This window comes from Triturus cristatus, chromosome 12, assembly GCF_964204655.1.
Source record: "Triturus cristatus chromosome 12, aTriCri1.1, whole genome shotgun sequence".
Classification (NCBI taxonomy): Eukaryota; Metazoa; Chordata; class Amphibia; order Caudata; family Salamandridae; genus Triturus; species Triturus cristatus.
Genome location: NC_140595.1, coordinates 441,761,139 through 441,782,807, shown reverse-complemented (window position 1 = coordinate 441,782,807; position 21,669 = coordinate 441,761,139).

Genomic DNA, 21,669 nt, shown 5'->3' with positions numbered 1-21,669 from the left:
ACTACTCACACTACTACTCACTCTCTACTACTCCCTACTACTCACTCTACTACTCACTCCCTACTACTCACTCTCTACTACTCCACTACCCTCTACTACTCACTCTCTACTACTCACTCTCTACTACTCTACTACTCCCTACTACTCTCTCTCTACTACTCTCTACTACTCACTCTCTACTACTCACTCTCTATTACTCTCTACTACTCACTCTCTACTACTCTCTACTACTCATCCTCTAATACTCTCTACTCTCTACTACTCAATCTACTACTCACTCTCAACTACTCTCTACTGCTCACTCTCCACTACTCACTCTACTACTCTCTACTACTCATTCTCTGCTCCTCTCTTCTACTCTCTACTACTCTCTTCTACTCACTCTCTACTCTCTATTACACACCCTCAACTCTCTACCTCTCTACCTCTCTACCTCTCTACCTCTCTCTCTACTACTCTCTACCTGTCTACCTCTCTACCTCTACCTCTCTACCTCTACACCTCTACCTCTCTACCTCTCTCTACATGCACACATATGCATATATATATATGCATATACATTTATATATATGTATGTGTGTATATGTGTGTATATTATCTACTGGCGGTCGCCAGTAGATAGTTATAGTTAGGACCGTGTTTCCATAGGAAATCCGCAACATTCTATTTGGAATAACTTTGGCGCCGGTTGACGAATCCTCGCGAAATTTTTAAAATAGGTGGGGCGCTCTGCTCCGCTCCTACCCTGCAAGTCTCGGGGGGATTCGTCAAGCGAGGGCTGAGAAAAAAGGGGGGTCCCAAAACGCGTTTTCCCCATGCAATTTTCCATAGGGACCTTTAGTCCAAGGTACAGCCCGAATGGCTGAACAGAATTACTTGAAATTTGGCAGAGAGGTAGTCCTCAGGTCAGGGATGTGCCTTTTGCGGGTCTGGTGTCAATCTGTTCAGTAGTTCCTGAGAAAATCAAAAGTAAAATCATATATATATGTGGGTGGAGCCTAACCACACATCTCATCCTGAGATCTGATTTGCTGTCAGCACTTCATCCAAGAAGTGTTGGCAGCCATCTTGGGACCAATATACATGGTAGCACCTCCTTAAAAAGCATTGCAGTTAATAGAAGGTTTTAAGACTTTAGTTACATTATAAATCATTTGTTGATGGTACCATACTCATTTTAGGAATTGTGGTATGTTCTAAGGTGATTTCACCATGTGAAAAAGCCTTCTGCTGGGATATCATGATTGAGAGAAAAATATTTTCCCACAGAGGTTTGGAAGGTGATCTATAAGCTAAACTGAGAGCTTATTTTCTGTAAATTCACATTATCTTTCTCAGTCATGTGAGAATGAAGTCTGACATTCTCAGTAAAACATGTACATCCAACAAGGGCAGAGACTGTCAGTTGATTCCTTTGTGTTCTACTGCAGCTTCCCAGAGTGTTCCAAAGAACAACTAGAGCGCTAACAGTCCTACTTATGATAAACGTATGGCACACCTGAAGCCATCTTGCTTGGATTAAAGTGGTAACTCTTAAAACATTTAATTTAAAAAGGAACAAAATGAGGGGGTTCATTTTTCCATAAAAAGTATGATTAGTGCTGCAGAAAGAAAAATTAGGGCACATTTTGAGTGACTTCTCAAATCCTCTTCTATTTCCCTTACAGTAGGGGCAATAAACTGCATCCGCAGGGCTAGGTGATGGCCTGGGATCGGTTCGGACAATCGGGCGCAGAGGAAGGGGGTTATCAAAGAGATGTATGACCATGTATGGGATGTTGGTCAGGCGTGGGATGTGGTTCCATGGCAGGGTCGCGCAGAAGGAGAGGGTTTATGGCCCATGTATGAGAGAGCGGGGGTGGCCGGCACGCGGGGGGGGTGTTCGCAGCGCCAGGGGGATGCGCCGGCGATCGGTAATGAGCAGGGAGAGAGACCAGAGTGCCTAAAATGGCTGCCGTGCGTTTTTCTGTGCGTTGCGCTGGGGAGAAACAAGATGGCGCAGATAATGTTCAGTTACGAGCTACATTTCCACAGTCCTCCCTTTTAACATATCTCGCCAGCTTGTTTAGTTCGGATCTATCCCCATAATGCCACGAACTTCTACCTCGTATAAAGCTTTCATACGTTCTGCTTCAAAGTTCAGAGTCTTAGGGCAGATGCAGTTTATGAAGAGCGAACATAAGGGTGGCAAACACTGAATCCCTAGGCAACATCCACATAGGATCACAATTGGTATTAGGATAAATGTAAACAACCTCCACCCCCAACTTTTAATAGTGTCCCAAAACCAACTCCCAAGCGACCATCCTTCTTGCTCCTGATGGACCTCTGCGGAAAGTCTGTGGAGGTGTTCAATCGCCTTGTAGACTGAGGGTGAGTTATCCGGTACGTAGGTACAACAGCTGGACCCAATGATGCGGCATGCTCCTCCACGATCAGCCAGAACCACGTCTAGAACGAGGCGGTTCTGAAGAGCTACCAGGCGGACGGCCTGAAGCTCAGCGGTGTTGTTGGTGAGGATGCCGGCTGTAATGTTCATTGCGGTTTCGACTGCCTGGGTCAGGTGCCGGATGGCACGGCTGTTTGCCATTGGACCCCACAGTGGAACAAGTCCCTTTACTGCATCCATGAACTGTGCTCCAGTGGAGTCGGCTTGTACAATGTTCTTTGCACGTTTCTGCCGGTGATGGTTTGCTGGAGCCACATATGTTGGAGGAAGGATAAAAGCGATGTAGCAGGTGCCTCCCCACCCTTTCGGAAGCTAGGTGTAGGCCTTAGTACCACAGACGAAGTACATATTTGGGGAGGTAACAAAGGAGGGTGGGTCAACTGAGTCCAATGTTCGGGTGATGAGACAGGAACTGTGGCCCACCTGCTGCATTCCCAGACCTTCGATACACACAAGACCTGTGATGTTGATGACGGATAGGGCCACCGTCAGGGTGGCGGCCGTTCGTTTCCGGAGATAAGAGAAGGTAGGTCTGGCTGGGTTGTTGAACACCTGCATTTCGACTCGCTCTTTGGCAGGGATGTCCATATGAAAGGAAGTGTTTGATCTCAAAGGACAGAAGGGAGCAGAAGTTTTTCCAGTTCTGTTCAGCCAGAACCCATGGTAGAAGTGTGACATAGTTTTGCCGGAAGTAGCATTGTCCTTGTAGCTTTCTTGCAGGAGGATTAGCCAAGCGAGGCAAGAGCCATGGACAGAGAAGGGTGAAGGGATGAAAGGGATAGAATGTCCAGTGGCATGTGGCAGCAATCCACAGATCCAGCAGTTGGTTGCATTGGCGGCAAGATTGTGTTGGTGGAGCAACTGTACAAAAGAGTTATTCCAGAACTCCTTACGCCTTTCTCGGAGTTGGGGTGAAAGTGAGATCAGATAGTGTTCTTTCATGGTGGTAGGTTGGACAGTGGTCAACAATGTCTCATGAGCGGGTGCACTCTCTTCCACGATCCAGAAGGTGATCATGAGGAGGAGGCAAAAGAGTAGGGTAATATAAAGTACGATAGTCTTTGAGCTGTGCATTTTGTCAGTCTTTGGGTTTTTGTAGTGGGTATTCGGACGTCCGGTTGCTTCCATCATCTTCATGTCGGGCGCTTCCATCACCTTCAAGGGACTCGGTAGCGGGCAGAAACACAGACTTCGTTTAATTTCTCGTCTGGAGGCCTTTGAGGTGATTAGGCTCCCGGATCGAGATTTCAACTTAGTTTGTGGTCTGTTTAGCCGAAGTTCCCTCCTTTCGTCGCAGGTTATACCCTTCTTTGGATGGCACAGTGGGATCGGGATATTTCATTAATTCAAGTGTCTCTGTATCCGGGTAGCAGCTCAGGGGTGGTCGGCCTTCGTCCAGGAGTTCTTCTTGGCCGGCGATGTTGTCGGTTGTCGTCATGGTCGGTGATACCTTTTTGCAATGATGTGCGTGCAGCCAATTGCGCTTCCCCTCCACTCGAAGAGCTGTCCGGGTGGTGATCAGGACTTGCAGGGGGCCTGTCCACCGGGGCTCCAGACTCCTTGCACGCTGGAAATTACGCACTAGGACGAAATCTCCTGGTTGGATATCGTGTCCGGGCCCCTGGAAGCATCGGGAATGGCTTGCAGCACCTGCTGATGGATAACAGACAATGTTTTAGTTAGGTTGTACAAATAGTCAGACATGAGGACGTCCGGGACGTCGTGAATGGATGTTGGTTTTGGTGCGGTCCAAAGGTTCATGGGCCGCCCGAAGACGACCTCGTAGGGGGTTAAGTGGTGTTTGGTGGGAGTGGAACGCATTGATAGCAATGCTAGTGGGAGAGCGTCTGGCCATTTCAGTCCTGTGGTGGCAACTATTTTGGCTATTTTGAGCTTTAGTGTGGCATTATGTCGCTCAACCAAGCCTGCAGATTGGGGATGGAAGACCGCATGGAACTTTTGTTTTATACCCAACCCCTTTAAGATGAGTTGGATAACTTCGGCTACAAAGTGGGGGCCGTTGTCGCTCCACAAAATTCGACAAAGGCCGTAACGGGGGAAGAATTCTTTCAGCAATACCTTTGCGGTAGTCATAGCAGTGTTGTCGCGGGTCGGGTAAGCCTCTACCCACTTGCTGAAAGCACACACAACAACAAGTACGTAATTCAAGCTTTGGCACCTTTCTAACTGGATGTAGTCCATCTGTAGGACCTCAAAGGGATGATTAGGAACCCCAAACCCTCCCCGGGGTACAGCAGTTCCTTTACCAGGGTTGTGTTGGAGGCATACCAGGCATTGTTGGACCAGACGTTTGGCTGAGTCTGGGATCTTGTCGTTGTGCCAGACCTTGGAGATGAGTTCGATCATGGGGGCAGACCCTATGTGCGTGGGGGAGTGTGTCATGGTTAGCATGGGAATCAGGAACGAGTCAGGTAGCAACCATTTGTTCGTGTCTTTAGTTCGCCAGCAACCGTCATCGTCCTTCAATCCCACCCGTGCCCATTCAGTCAATTCGCGTGGTGAGCTGGCTAATTGGATGTCCCTAATCGTTTCCCTAGCATCCTTCCATTTCTCAGTTTGTGACCTGGTCACGTACATGCGTGTTGTTGACCTATTCTCGGCAGTGGTTCGGGCAGTGATGTCAGCCAGAGCATTTCCCTGTCCTATAATGTCTGTCACCTTCTTGTGTGCCTGGCATTTGATCACAGCTAGCCGTGTGGGGAGGAGGACTGCTTCGGTCAGAGCGGAGACTAGATCTCCATGTAGGATGGGTGTGCCATGGGAAGTCAGGAATCCCCTCTCCTTCCATAGGAGCCCAAAGTGGTGAACCACCCCAAAGGCATACTGGCTGTCGGTGTATATGTTTGTGGTTGTCCCCGCTGCTAGGATGCATGCTCGTGTGAGAGCAATCAGTTCAGCCGCCTGTGCGGATCGCTGTGTGATGCGGGCTGTCTCGACAACTGTTCGAGCCGTGGTGACTGCATAGGCGGCTGAGGTGGTGCCGTCGGGGAGCTTGATGCATGAGCCATCTACCCACAGCTCTCCATCAGGATCTGGGAAGGCAGTATCTCGGAGGTCAACCCTACTCTTGGCCTGTTCGTCGGTGAGGGTCACACAGTCATGTATAGGGGACGCATTGGGGTCAGTGTCAGGGAGAGGTAGCAGAGTAGCTGGATTCAGAGTGGTGCATCGCTTCAATGTGATGTGGGGTGCAAGCAGAGTCAGTTCATAACCAGTCAGTCGTGCGCTAGTCAGGTGTTGAGTCTTGGTCTGGTTCAGGAGGGTGTCAACTGCGTGGGGTACTAACACAGTGAGTGGGTTCGAGAGCACGATCCCCTCACTTTGCCGGATAGAGACAGCAGCGGCGGCTACTGCTCGAAGGCAGGCGGGCAAAGCTCTGGCTACAGGGTCAAGAGTAACAGAGAAGTAGGCACAAGGGCGTTGTTTAGGACCTATGGACTGGGTTAGGACAGACAACGCACATCCCTCCCTTTCGTGGGTGTAGAGGGAGAAAGGTTTAGTGTAGTCTGGGGTTCCTAGGACTGGTGCTGAACAAAGGGCATTTCGCAATTCTTTGAAGGAGGACTGGCATTCGGGTGTCCAGGGGAGGGGGAAGGGGGCGTCTTTAGCTAGCAGGGAAAGCAGAGGCTTTACAATAAGGCTGAAGTTTGGCAACCACTGTCGACAGAAGGAGGTGAGGCCGACCAGGGACCGCACTTGCTTCTGAGTTTTGGGGACAGGGGTTTCTAGGATGGTCTGAATTCGGTCAGGTGTAAGTTTCCTCCCGTCTTTGGATAGGAGGTGGCCCAGGTATGTTACTTGGGGTTGGCAGAATTGTAACTTCTTCCTGGAGACCTTGTGACCGTTCTCCGCAAGGAAGTGGAGGAGGTGAATGGTGGCTGTGACTGCAAGTGGAGTGGTGTCGGCCGCCAAAAGAATGTCATCGACGTACTGTATTAACACCACTCCATCTGGTAGTTGGACTGCATCTAGTTGTCTCTTGAGGGCTTGGCTATAAATGCTGGGGCTCTCAGTGTAGCCTTGGGGTGCCCTACAGAATCTGTATGAACGGGCTTTTAAGGTGAAGCCGAACAGGTAGCGGCTGTCTGGGTGGATGGGGATGGAAAAGAATGTGTTCTTGAGATCAATAACGGTAAAGGTGGTGGCAGTGGACGGAATCAGGGTGAGGATGATGGTGATGTCCGAGACCACGGGGTACTGAGGTATGACTACTTTGTTAACCTCTCGCAAGTCAACAATGAAGCGGTATGCTTTCTCATCTCCCTCACCTTGTTTCTTAACAATGGGCAGGATAGGGCTGTTGCAAACATTACTGACTACTTCTTCTACCATTCCTGCATCGACTAGGGACTGGATGATTTGTGATTTCTACCAAGGCCTTCTCGCCTTCGGGCGATATCCGATACTGTGGAAGTTTTGGGAGCATCGCGTCCGGTCGGACAGTTATGTGTACGGGGTCGATCACCATGCGTCCTACGTCCGAGTCTGTTTTTGCCCATAGGTGTGAGGGTAACGTCTCGAGTAGGGACAAGTCAACATTGGTTATGGAGAACATACGTTGTGTGAGACAAGACCTGAACAGATCCGGGTTATCGTACAGGATGACTCGCACTCCGTCTGGGGAACATCTGATGGTAGCTCGGAAATGTTTTAGCAAATCAAGTCCCATAATAGCATCGGGGGTGTTGGAGGAGAGCAGGAATGTCGTGTCAGTGGTGTTATCTTCTAAGTCAAAGGAGATTGGCGCTGACAAGGGGTTAGTGGAGGGTTTCCATCGAAGCCTATTGAGGTTACGTGTGAGCCAGACAAGGGTGCCCTAGGAATCAGTCGTTTAGATAACGCACTACGTGTCGCCCCAGTATCTACCAGAAATGGAGACTTTGTGCCCAAGACCTTAGCAGTGACGTAAGGGCCTTGCTGGTCAACACGGAGTTCGACTGGATCCCTCCCTTGCCCCTGGCGGTCCTATGCAAAGTCATGGGTGTTTTCGTAGTCGGACTGCTGGCACTGGTTCTGTCGGGGGCGATCAAAGGCGTTTGGTCTGCCTGGCCTATCGTTGGCGGTGTCGTTCGTGTACCCTCGTCCCTGTCCTCTACTTCTGGGGTCATATACTATGTCTCTGGTGTCTCTATTTTTGTTCATTTCCAGAAGGACCGGGCACTGGGATTTCCAGTGTCCGAACCCTCTACAGAACGCACATTGGTTCCCGTCTAAGTCTCTTCGTCCAGTGTAGGGTGCAGGTGTATGGTCTCTAGGGGGTAGCTTTCTAGGGGCGGTTGGTTGGTAATTTCCTTTAGGGGGCTCCCTTCCTATGGTCACCCCTTGCAACTGTGCTATCATTACCCTCTCCTTCAGTTCCTTTTTCTTTTTCTCGGACGCCCTATCATTCTCATTCTTTTGATGTTCGTAGTATTGGGCCATCTGGAGGATAGCAGCGGGTTTGGAGGCTGCCCAACTACTCTCGCTGGTCTGTAGCTTCTGGGAGACTTCTTGTGACAGACCCTTCACATAATTCTGGACAAAGAGGTGATGTCCGGTTGCGGTGGTCATGTCCTGGCCACTATAATCGGAAAACACTGTCTCGAATCGGGAGAAGTATTCAGACACATCCTCCTGGGGTTTCTGGCGACAAGCCGTCACTATTGACCAGTCTACCTTTCTTTCTGGGATTAGAGTCTTCAATTTCTGTACGATCTTGTCTGGGAGTTCCAATATGGCTTTTAGGGGTTTTTGTCCAGGTTCTCGCTGCTTATCTATGGTATCGAGTTGTACCCAGGTATATCCGAACGGCTCAGCGTGGTCGACTTTCCGGATTTGCTTCCACACATCAGCCGGCAGACATAACCCGAAGAACAAATCGATATCCGCTAAAGTCATTATGGTTGAACCTAAGGCCGTACCTAGTTCGGTGTAGAAGGCCGTCGGGTTCTTTCTTAAGTCGGGTAGGGTTTTTCTAAAGGTCAAGATGTCTTGTCGGTCCCATGGCTGGTAAACCCAGTTATATACAACCCTCCCCTTCGCATCTTGGTGGTTGATGTCGTCGTGTGTTCCATGACCTCGTGGGGGGACCCAGTAGGGGGCGGCTTCTTTGATGGGCATCATGGTATCAGCCTTCCCTGCCTGGGGTTCAGTCACTATGGGGGTCTCTGCTTTGGTTGTCTGTCTGTGTTCTCTAAGATGCCGGAAGACTTCGAGTGTACGAGTGAAGAGGTTTGTTACATCGCCCTCTCCTTCTTCCCCAATGTCTACTTCCTATACAAGGTCGCTAAGCCTTCGGGACCTCTATCTTGGTACCTATCCTCATAGGCATTCAGGGTGTGATAACAAAGTCGTACGACAAAGTGTCGTCTGCGGTTGTCGGCATACGAGTTATACATGTCTGTTACATATTCCTCACTTTCTTTTCGTTCTACTAGTGTCCTTACTACCTTATCGATTCCGGCTTGTTCATCCTTTGTTAGTCGATTCATTCTGGCGGAATCTTTCTTTCTCATCTCAGGGTCATCTAACGTTATTGCTAACGTTGTGTTCAGTACAAGAGGCTCGGCCGGCGCGGAGGCCGTGAGGACCGAGGCCCTGGTACTGCTTTCACTTGCGTTTGGGGGTTGCGGGTGCTGTACTACAGGTTGGGAGGGAGCGTATGGAGGGGGCATGTAGATGATCGGGGGACCTAATAGCAATTCGTCATTCGCTCGTTGCTTGGAAGGTAACTCAGGGTAGAGCATAGAGGAGGTCCTAACAGGGCACTGGCCTGATGTTTCAGACTCTTGTTTTAGTTTAGCTTCCTTTCTTTCCTTTATCTCTTCCTCTAACTTTCTAGCGGCAAGGTGAGCTGCCTTTCGTAATTCCCTTTCTGCTTTTACTTCTTCCCTCTTTTTCCGTTGTCTTGCTTCTTTGCGCCACATGCCGATACTGTCAAGCATAGTAGGCGTCGTTTTATTACTGCGTAGAGCTATTTCTAGTGCTTCTATTTTATGATCATCGAAGGATCCCATCAGTGGCCACTGACTTTCGGAGTCCTTCTTTGTATATTTATGCCATAGTTTGCTATAAGCTACAGCGACTAGTCCATATTTAGTAAACATGTCCTTATTAGGGGTGCCTTCCAGTGGAGCCGGATGGTTCATCTCTAATAAGCGGTCCGGGCAGAGCTAACTACCAATCAGTGGGGAGAAGACAGGCATGACGGGTTACAACGGGGACAAAAGTCTGCACTACCTATCTTTTCACTGCTTGCAAAGACTAGACAGAATATCTCTATTCCACGTTATTTGTAAGCAGAGAATACCTCCAAAGAACCAATATCGAACAACCAGTGTTCGGACAATCAATCAATCAATGGTGAGAAAGAGATAGGCACGACGGGTTACAACGGGGGACAAAAGTCCGCGTTACCTACCCATCACTATCTGCAAAGACTAGACAGAATATTTCTATTCTACGTTATTTGCAAACAGAGAATATCTCAAGAAGTACTATTCTTCAAAACAATCAATATTCGGTCAATCAATCAGTGGGGAGGAAAAATAGGCGCGACAGATTACAATGGGGGACAAAAGTCCGCGCTACCTACCCTTCACTATCTGCAAAGGAAGAGAGAGTATTTCTACTCTTCTCCGTTTGTAGGCAGCGAATACCTCAAAAGGAACAATCAATAAGTAATACTAGTATTTTCAATCACTTAGTCAATCATTTAGCAATTCGTCGTATTTCACGACCTTACCCGGACCGCGTGGATAGTTTTCTCGTCTTCCGCCTCCAGCGCCCGATCGTCCTCTACTCTCCGTTATTGCTGCGGCACTCCTGATGGTTCCCAGTCAGGACCGTGGATCACTTGAGAGAGGTCTGCTCGGAACCAGTGAAGTTCGGATGATCGGCTGCCAGACGAGGGTCTATCAGGCAGGAGCTCTTCCCGATCGTTGCAGTCGCTCACTTTGTCGTCAGGACCTCTCCCACTGGATCCACGTGTCGCTGATGGGCACCATGCTTGGGACGCCAATTGTGGAAAATGGTAGAGGCAGTTGCAGTCGATAACCTTTCAAGTATTGCCCGGCGGTAGTCGCCTCTTATACCATTCATAAATTAACCAACAAAGAGGCAGGCGCCGGAGACTGGAAGGCAGGAAACAAAGTTTTATTCCGTCGGAGTGGAACACATCAGATCAGACAGCAAGGTATCGTCACGAGGTGCTCTAACTGCATCTCTGAGACCTCGTCTCTTATACACACGTTTATGACTTTATTGCAGGTTTATCATACATGGCACATTCTTGAGATCGCTTTGATACATGAAAGAACATCCTCAGAATCCCCGGCTCAGATCCGCTCTCACACATAGCTACAGTAGAAGTCCCCACCCCACCCACAGTAGGAGATGGCTATCACACAGCTGGACATTCCGCCAATTCCCGGGGGTGTGTGTCGGGTCTCAGGGGGTGGGAGGCCTTGATCTACTGTAATCCCTTTGATGTGGGGTGTTTCCCTTACAGTAGGGGCAATAAACTGCATCCGCAGGGCTAGGTGATGGCCTGGGATCGGTTCGGACAATCGGGCGCAGAGGAAGGGGGTTATCAAAGAGATGTATGACCATGTATGGGATGTCGGTCAGGCGTGGGATGTGGTTCCATGGCAGGGTCGCGCAGAAGGAGAGGGTTTATGGCCCATGTATGAGAGAGCGGGGGTGGCCGGCGCGCGGGGGGGGGTGTTCGCAGCACCAGGGGGATGCGCCGGCGATCGGTAATGAGCAGGGAGAGAGACCAGAGTGCCTAAAATGGCTGCCGTGCGTTTTTCTGTGCGTCGCGCTGGGGAGAGACAAGATGGCGCAGATAATGTTCAGTTACAAGCTACATTTCCACAGACTGAGGAAGATAATGTGAATTTACAGAAAATATGCTCTCAGTTTAGCTTATAGATCACCTTCCAAACCTCTGTGGGAAAAGCATGAGAAAATAGTTTTCTCTCAAACATGATTCATGATATCCCAGCAGAAGGCTTTTTCACATGGTAAAATCACCTTAGAACACACCACAATTCCTAAAATGAGTATGGTACCATCAACACATGATTTATAATGTAACTAAAGTCTTAAAACCTTCTATTAATTGCAATGCTTTTTAATGAGGTGCTCTCATGTATATTGGTCCCAAGATGGCTGCCAACACTTCTTGGATGAAGTGCTGACAGTCAATCAGATCTCACGATGAGATGTGTGGTTAGGCCCCGCCCTGATATATATGTGATTTTACTTTTGATTTTCTCTGGAACTACTGAACGGATTTACACCATTTAAACCAAGGGCTACCGTTTTGGCAAATTTGGTGTAATTCCGTTCAGCAGTTCGGGCTGTAGCAGCGACTAAAGGTCCCTATGGAAAACTGCATGAGGAAAACACATTTTGGGACCCCTTTTTTTCCCGGCCCCCGCTTGATGAATCACCCCGAGACTTTCAGGATAGAAGCGGACCGGAGCGGGTCACGAGTTTTAAAAAATTCGCGAGGATTCGTCCACCGGCGCCAAAGTTATTCCAAATAGAATGTTGCAGATTGCCTATGGATAATAGGTCCTAACTATAACAACCTACTGGCAACCGCCAGTAGGTAATATATATATATGTATGTATATATATATATTTGATAATAAATTAAATATTAATGATTTAGATCCATATAAAACACATTTACTAAAAATACTATATAGAGTAGGGAAAGCATCGGACTTCAGAAGGATTAAATTAAATTTACTATTTTCACTCCTGTCTGTACAACAGTCGGGAAAGCGTTGGACTTCGAAAGGGTGAGATTTACAATTCCCATTCCAGTCTGTGCTACAGTACGGTCAGTGTTGAAATTCAGGGGCATTACATTTACCATTCTTACTCCAGTCTGTGCTACTGTAGGAGAAGCTTTGGACTTCAGCTGGGAGGGAGATTTACTATTCCCACTCTCGTCTATACGACAGTAGGGAAAGTGCTGGACTTCAGAGGGTTTACATTTACTGTTCCCACTCCAGGCTGTGCTCCAGTAGGGAAGGTGTTGGGCTTCAGAGGGGTTAAAGTTACTTTTCCCACTCCATTCTGTGCTACAGTAGCAAAATCATTGGAGTTCAGAGGGATAAAATGTACAAATACCTCTCCAGTCTGTTCAACAGTAGGAAAAGCGTTGGACTTTGGAGGGGGTTCAGATTTACTATTCCCACTCTAGTATACACAACAGTAGGGAAAGCGTTGGTCTTCCGAAGGATTAAATTTAGTATTCCCACTCCAGTCTATGTAACAGTAGGAAAAGCATTGGACTTCGAAGGTGTTAGCTTTACTATCTCAAATCTGTGCCACAGTAGGAAAAGCGTTGGACTTCAGAGGGATACAATGTACTAATCTCACTCCAGTCTGTGCAACACTAGGGAAAGCATTGGACTTCAGCAGGGGGGAAGATTTACTATTCCTACTCCCGTCAATAAGACAGTAGAGAAAGAGTTGGACTTTCAAGGGGTAAATGTTTACTATTCCCACTCCAGTCTGTTCAATAGTAGGGAATGCATTGGACTTCGGAGGGGTAAGATTTACTGTTCCCATTCCAGTCTGTGCAACAGTAGGAAAAGTGTTGGACTTCAGAGGGATAAAATGTACTAATACCACTCCGGTCTGTTCAATAGTAGGGAAAGCATTGGACTTTGGAGGGGGAAAGATTTACTATTTCTACTCCTGTCTATACAACAGTAGGGAAAGAGTTGGACTTTCATGGGGTAAATGTTTGCTATTCCCACTCCAGTCTGTTTAATAGTAGAGAAAGTGTTGGACTTTAGAAGGGTTAAATTTAGTATTCCCACTGCAGTCTATGTAACAGAAGGAAAAACATTGGACTTTGGAGAGTTTAGATTTACTATTCCGACTCAAATCTGTGCAACAGTAGGAAAAGTGTTGGACTTCAGAGGGATAAAATGTACTAATACCACTCCAGTCTGTTCAATAGTAGGGAGAGCATTGGACTTTGGAGGGGGAAGATTTACTATTTCCACTCCTGTCTATACAACAGTAGGGAAAGAGTTGGACTTTCAAGGGGTAAATGTTTACTATTCCCACTCCAGTCTGTTCAATAGTAGGAAAAGCATTGGACTTCGGAGGGGTAAGATTTACTGTTCCCATTCCAGTCTGTGCAACAGTAGGGAAAGTACTTCACTTCAAATACATTACATATTTGAATAACCCTAAAAATATATTAAGAATAAATAAAACACTCTTAAAATAAATTAAATAAATGTACATTATATATATATATATATATATATATATATATACACAATTAAACACTGAACTTAATACAAATATAATAATTATCAATTAAAATAAATATTATATAATTAATATTTAAATAACTTATCATCCTATACACTCTCACACGTAGCAGCCACACCTAAAATTTTACTGAAACAAATAAGTATAACAAAATTTACATAATTAATGATAAATAAAATGTTATTCACAATTAATAATTAATTGTTAGTTAAATATGACTTAATAAACTTTCCATCCTATATCTCTACAAACCCAACAGCCCACACCTAAACTATATTTAATATATATAATTATTACACAACATACATTATTAATCAATTAAAATATTAATACAAATGATAAACTAAATATATTTAATTATAGCTGAATTAACTTCCCGCCCTATACCCCTACAAACCTACCAATCCACACCTAAAATACAACTCAAACAAATCAGTACTACATAATGTACAAAATTATTATCAATCACATACTAACATCAAAATAATTAATTCATTAATAATTATTACCCAATTAACTTCTCCCCCTCCCCCTTTAAACCCAACAACCCGATATGACACTATAAAGTATTTTTAGCAATTACATTTAAACAATCTAAATCACTTAAAATTACAAAGTATATTAAAAAATATATAATAACTATACAAAGAATAATAACACATAACATTATTATATGTATTAAAACACATTAAAATAATCCCCAAAATTTTTTTATCAACTATATTAACCCCTTCTGTGCCCCGCCCTTTCCACGCCCTGTGCCGGGCGTTTCATTAGCGGGCGGGGTTCATGACGAGATAGTCTCGTCATGGGCACAGCGCAACCGCGCTCCATGACGAGACTATCTCGTCATGGGCGCTGAAGGGGTTAATGAAAATGATTAAAAACAACAATAATCTTAACAACATTACTCATCTAAAAAAAACGATATTCCTGACAACAATATTTCTGCAACATGATATTTTTGTATCACAATTTTCTTTTCCGATATTTGTGACTCACAATATTAAAAACTCGATATTTTGTACAATTACAGTGTAACCAATCATTGTACAGTGTTGGGGTTAGAGTGCAGGAGACAATGAAAGTCAGATGAGTTTACATGATGATACCTGTTGAAAAGGAAGCTGAAGTCCTTCACATGTCTGGGAGATATCCAAGGCTGTACACACCCTTGTGGCCCCTCCTTAAATTTTAGCAGACAAGAGCAGCTATTCCAAATTCTCTCATGGGTGCTCATCCAGGAATAAAGCGGTTAGTGTAGATAGTGGATGCCAAAATATCTCAAATGTCAACACAACAAAGTCCCAGACACTAAAAAGAACTTCAAGCAGATCCTAATCACACTGCAAGGATGTGCGTGTTTGCAACCCTTGACAAACTTTGGATTGGGCCAGGTGGCCCATTGCCAAGGTGTCATTAGTGACTATACTCCCATTCATGGATGGGGTAGCGTCAGATGGCCCCTGGGACCCTACATTTCTCACATATAAAAGCTCTCCCATGATCATGTTACAGACTCACCACCTCGATGGCACAATGCTTTCAGGCTTTGTTTCTTGTGGGAATGCTTGGTTCTATAATGGGCAAATGCACAGTGGCAAAGAGGATTTATTCATCTGCATGGGACGGCCACAGGAAGGTGAGTTCTAACCTGGTGAATGGCAGATGTCTATTGTGGTGGTTTTGATTTTTCATGAAATTTGCGTCTATTTTTTAAATACTTGTGAATCAGTGGAGGCCATACTATTGAGTTCTTATCAAGCTCCAAAAAGGAAATTATCTCCATCTTTTGATCCATAATTTGCACGGGCTTTTTCATATTGCGTGGCATATGTTTAACAATCAGTCAATGATATGTTAATAACACATACACTTTTAGATCTTGTATCTTGATGATGGGTCCTTGAAAATAAACTTCAAAGACAAAATGGCTTCACCTATAAAAGTAAATTAATCTTTCTCACTGATATACAAATGCGTTATGTATAATTGCCCCTCTTCTAAATTGCACCAGCAATTAAAATGATTCTCTGACTGTCAATTATTAAAATAATTTTGGGTTCATACTCCACACCATTTAGTTACCTTCATCGCAGTGCCCACTCTCCCATCCCATAGTCTTACTCTATGGAAAACATCATTTAAATGTATTATTATGTTGATAAATGTACTGTTTATTTAAAACGTGTAGGATGCTTTTATTTATTTATTTTATTTTTGGAGTTTTGTATTCCGCAAACAAGACCCAATATAGGGTAAGAGAGCACTTAACAGTAAAGAGTAAAAACAAATTCAAGACAGTATAGTAGGGTCCTAGACACAATACAATTATTTACATATGATTAAAGGATAGGTACAATATGATAAAGACATGTTAAGAAGACATAGTACTTCAGTTCCGGGCATTATTGCAAATTTCAGTACAGTCAAACCTTATTAGTCAGGCAGTCTACGCAAGGAATCATTGAGATGAGTTTAGAAACACGGCCTGGGTAAGAAGTAAGTAGAGATGTGCAAGGTGTTAGAACTTCCTTAAGAAACAGTGATTGAAGGAGTGTGGTGAGTCATTCAAGAGAGGAGCAAGTCGAGAGGAGATCAGGTGAAAGTTTCTCGAGTCAAGGTGGTTGGGGGGTGCTAAGGATTTAAGGAAGAAATTTGCTCATCAGAAAGGTTTTAGTTTCCATTTTGAATGTTGAAGTAGAAGAGATTCTTCTGATACTCGGTGGGAGAGAGTTCCAAATTCTTGGTGCAGCTCTGGAGAATGCTCTATCAAATGTTTTTTTCTTAGTAAAGCAGGAAGGTTTTAGGAGCAGATTGTCGGAGCTCCTGCTGAGTCTGATCCACCCGATAACGTATGTTTCTGGGCTAGGTATTGGGGTGTCTAGTAGTGTAAAGCTTTATGAGTATTTCAGACCTTCTTTAGCTGTATTCTCACTTCCTAGGGCAACTAGTTGAGTGCTTTCAGGTGTGGTGAGATGTGGTCAAATTTTCTAGAACCTGTTACGAGTCTTGCGGCTGTGTGGAGGCAAGCTTTTAAAAGGGCTGTGCAGATCTTTGGAACCCCGATAGAGTTGTACATCAGTATTCCAGTCTCAGGATGACTAGCTCTTGAACTGCAGTTTTGAGGTCTGGGGTCTCGATGAATGCTTTCATTTTTCTGAGATAGCTGAGGTGAAAACTGGCATTTTTGGCTAGCATGTTAATGTGTGTTTGCATGTTTAGGTTCTTATTAAGCGTGATTCCAATTGATTTGGTGGAGTCTACTAGGATCGGGGTACAGTTTAGAGCAGTGATCATCTTGGTCCAGTCCAAACACTTCGTATATTTTTTTGGGGGGAGAATTAGAAGGAATTCAGTTTTTTGCGAGTTTAGCTTAAGGTGGTTGGTGGTAAGCCAGTGTACTGTCTTTTCAAGTGCATGGTTCATCAACTTGATCTCTTCAATGGAGTTGACCTTGATGTACAACTGTGTGTCATCTGCGTACATATGGAAGGAAATATTCTACTGTTGTAGTAAAACGGTTAGGGGTTCAATATAGAGGTTAAATAGCGCAGGGGATAAGGTGGAGCCTTGGGGTACTCTTAAAAGATTAGGAGATGGAGGAGATAGATTCTTGTTCACCATAAACCTTTGCGTCCTGTTTTCCAAGAAGGATTTGAACCATTGAAGGACTGTGCCAGATAGTCCCATCCTGTTTTCTAGCCTCTCAAGAATTTTGCAATGATTAACCGTATCGAAGGCGGATGAGAGATCGAGCAGCACTAGCAGGCAGGTTTCATTCCGGTCGAGTGTGATTAGGGCATCCTCTACAATGTGTAGAATAGTCTTTTCGGTGCTATGACCAGGTCTGAATCCAGATTGGCAGTCGTCCAGAAGCTTGAAATTTATGATGTGTTGGTTTAATTGCTGTTGAACACATTTTTCCAAGACCTTGGCTAGCATGGGAATGTTGGTTATTGGTCGGAAGTTATTTGCGTCAGAGGGGTTATCTGAAGGTTTTTTCAGTATAGGGGTGACGACCAATTTGTAGGCAATTCGGGATGGATCCTTGCGAGAGCGAAGCGTTGATGATTTTAGTCCAGAGAGGGGTGATAATGTGTTAGATAGGAGATAGGCAATTAGAGGAGAGAGGGTCAGTGAAGTGGTTGTTGGGTTTGATAGTCAATAAATGTTTTGAAATATCAGTGAGATCGTAAAGCTTAAAGGATGACCATGCAGCATTATTTTGGGCGATGGCAAGGTGGATTGTATTAGGTCATCGGCTTGATGTTTCTGTGGAGTGGCTGAGTTGATTGCGACTGTCTGAAGGTCATTCTGTAATGCATTGGCTTTGGCTGTGAAAAAGCAAGAGAATTCTTCACTGCTTGGCTACAATTTTGAGGTCAAGAGAGCAGATTTGGCCAATTTGTGTGATTGTTGTTTTAAGATGTCGAATAGTTTCTTCCGTCTATTTTTAGCATTGTCAAGTTCTGTGAGAAAGAAGTCTTTTTTAGATTTTTTTTTTTTTTTTGGTCCTCATTTTCCGCCCTTGGTTGCTAAGTAGGGGCGCAAGAAATTGCTCCTCCCAAGACAACCATTGGGGACAGCGAGAAGGAAGGTATAGCTGCAATCGAGTACCCATTGCACACAGTCTCGAGGGCGCCCTAATGGATAGACAGCGCATAAAATACCTCAAGCAGCTTAATCATTGGACCATGGGGGGAAAAAAAAGAAGAAAAAAATAAAATAAAACCCCATTGCCCAGAGCAGCAGTTACACCCAATTCAACTGAAGCCAGAAGCTTCTTTTGGTAGAATTACCAACTCTTGTTAGATCAGTTTTAGACGTTTGCAAAACTGCGGTGCGCCAATCAAACTCAGTAGGTGGAGTCGGTTCCTTCCATTTCCTGCAAATTTCCCTACGAGCCAATAATATGCAATAAAAAAGAAGGTTCTTCGCAGGACCCCGAACTGCAGGAGAAACTCCAAAAATTCCAAGAGATGAAGTAATCGGGACATCAAAGCCCAAAACCGATGAGTGATGTACTAATCGCCTTCCAATACGGGGTCAAGAGGGGGCACTCAAAAAACATGTGTATGTCTGGGGCAGCAATCAGACCACATTTAGGGCATGCCACTAGGGCACCATTAGAAAATTTAGAGAGTCTTTGTGGCGAGTAATAGGCCCTATGTAGGGTAAAAAGATGGTTCCTACGGAGCCAAGCAGGTTTCACAATGTCCCACATGGTCTTAAAAGATGTAAACCACAGATTCTCGATATTATGATCAGTAATGGTAGAAGCCCACAACATATCTGGCAGTTTGAATTCGCCATCCAGCTCTTCTAATAATAGTGCATACCATATTGAGACCTCCTTTCGGTCTGGTGGTTTATCCAGTAGCTGTGTCACCAGGTTGCTAACTCCTCCTAGCAAACACCTGTTCCTAGCAGAGATCTGTGAGTGTGTCCAGCTTGCAATTTGAAGGAACTTGAACCTAGAGAGGCCCGGTCCTATTTTAGATACTAGAGCCTCCCATGGAAGCAAACCCCCTTCCACCAATAGATCCCCCCAAACCTCCAAACCCGCCTCCCTTAGAGGTAGTGCAAGGCTGTCCATCAACCAGTCTGGAGAGCCTGGTGATTCCCACAATGGTGCCCTACTTGTGAAGTAATCAATCTTTAACAAACACCTGAGTTTACTCCACGTTTTTGCCATGTCTCGCAGCACCTTCAATTTCACTTTTTTTTAAACATTTCGGGTCTCCAAATTTAAACAAGAAGCCCTGCTGGGTCGCCCCCTCCCCTCTAAGCAATGCTGCAAACATACATCCAATGACTGAGTTTGAGGGCATTTTTAGCAGCATCCTGGCATGGGAAAGCTGAAATGCCCATGCATATAGTTGAAGATCAGGTGCCGCCAAACCCCCCTTCTCTCTACGCCGCTTAAGTTTTTCCAGGCAATCCTGGGTGTGTGGTCATTCCAAATAAAAGAGCTAATATGACTTTGAAGTTTAATAATTAAAGAAGGTTAAAAAAAAGAGGAATGGCGTTAAACAAAAATGATATTTTTGGTAATATGGACATTTTGATTAAATTTACTCTGCCCAAGATTGTCAAGGGGAGAGAAGACCAAGATCGCATGAGTCTTTTACATTCTTTAGCAACAGTAGTAAAGTTTAAAGATGCAATTTCATTTATATCTCTGACGATATTAATCCCTAAATACCGTAGACTAGAGCTCAATTGTACCCCCACCGTGGGTACGGGATCATTCCAAACCATGATGTCCGTTTTGGAAGCATTAATCTCGTATCCAGATATTTTCCCAAAATCAAGTGCCAGTGCAGTCACATTGGGAAGCGCCGTGCTTAACTCCGAGGAGAAGACAAGGATATCTTCCGCATACAAGGCTACAAGGCTACCCTCTTCTCCCAACCCCCAAACATGAAGGATTTGATATTACGCTCATCCCTCAATCGAGCGAAAGGTTCAATATATAGATCGAATAGGAGGGGGGAGAGAGGGCAGCCTTGGCGCGTACCATATATATTAAACGGATTAGACAACTCTCCGTTTATCAACAAGGAGGCAGAAGGGTTTTGATATAGGAGTTTCACAGTTCGGCGGAATCTCTCTCCGATGTTAAACCTACTCAAGACCTTCGACAGGTACACCCAATTCACCCTATAGAAGGCCTTGGTTGCGTCCAATGTGAGAATAGCTAATGGGAGAGACTCTGTCGTAGCCATATCAATGGCTGCAATGAGATCATATGTCAGCTCGTATAGTTGACGGCCCCTCACAAAGCCCTTCTGGTCTGGATGCAGTACCCCAGTCACTACTGCTCCCAACCTGTCTGACAGAACTGACGTAAATATTTTATAATCGGAATTTAAAATGGAAATCGGTCTGTAAGAACCGCAACTAGAAGCTGGCTTTCCTGATTTCAATATTAAGGTTATAGAGGCACTGTTCCAAGAAGATGGAGGAGGTATACCTTCCCGAAGAATCTGATTAAACAGTACTGTAAGATATGGGAGGATTTTCGACTCCAAGGTCGTATAGATTTCAGATGGCAAGCCATCCGGACCCGATGCCTTACCCTTTTTGCATTTTAGGATAGCCCGCTTGACCTCTTCCTCTGTAATCTCACGATCGAGGGAAATACTCTGTTCAAGAAACAATTCTGGAAGGGATATATCCTTCAACCAGTCTTCCACTTGCGCTTCCTCGATATTCTTATCTTCGTGATATATATTACAGAAGAAGTCCCGAAATATTCGTCTGATATCTTCGTCAGAAGAATATGTTTTCCCCCCCAGAAATGACTGCATCGATATTGTTTCTAATCTGGTCAGTTTTTACTTTCCAAGCTAATAGCTTCCCTGCTCCCTCTCCATATTGAAAGTGGGCTATTTACTCGCTTCCCACCTCTCAAGCATCCGTGAGTTCAAGACAGAATCCAATTCCCCTCTCAAAACAACTATCTTATTCTGTCTTTCCTGTAAGATGTTAGCCGGGGCGTCCGGATATAGCCCTATTTCAGTCTGTATTTTGCCCATCTCATCTTCCAAAGAGGTTACTAACTCCCTATACCTCTTTTTCTTATATGTGGCCTTATTCCTTATCATGCCCCTTAAGAATGATTTAAACGCATCCCAGACGCACTCAGGGGAGGCTGAGCCAATATTATTGTCCATAAAGTTCTGAACTTCAAGTTGAAGACAGTCAATAATTTCTGACGATGGAAGTAGAGAGCGATCAAAAGACCAGATTTTCATAGGGCTTTTGAGGAACCCACCTAGTTCTAAATAGACTGCTGCATGATCCAAAAGATGAAATGGGAGATATAATATACTTTGTGTCGAGCTGACCAGTTTTTGACTGATCAGAATATAATCGATTCTCGACTGATGATGGTACTTATA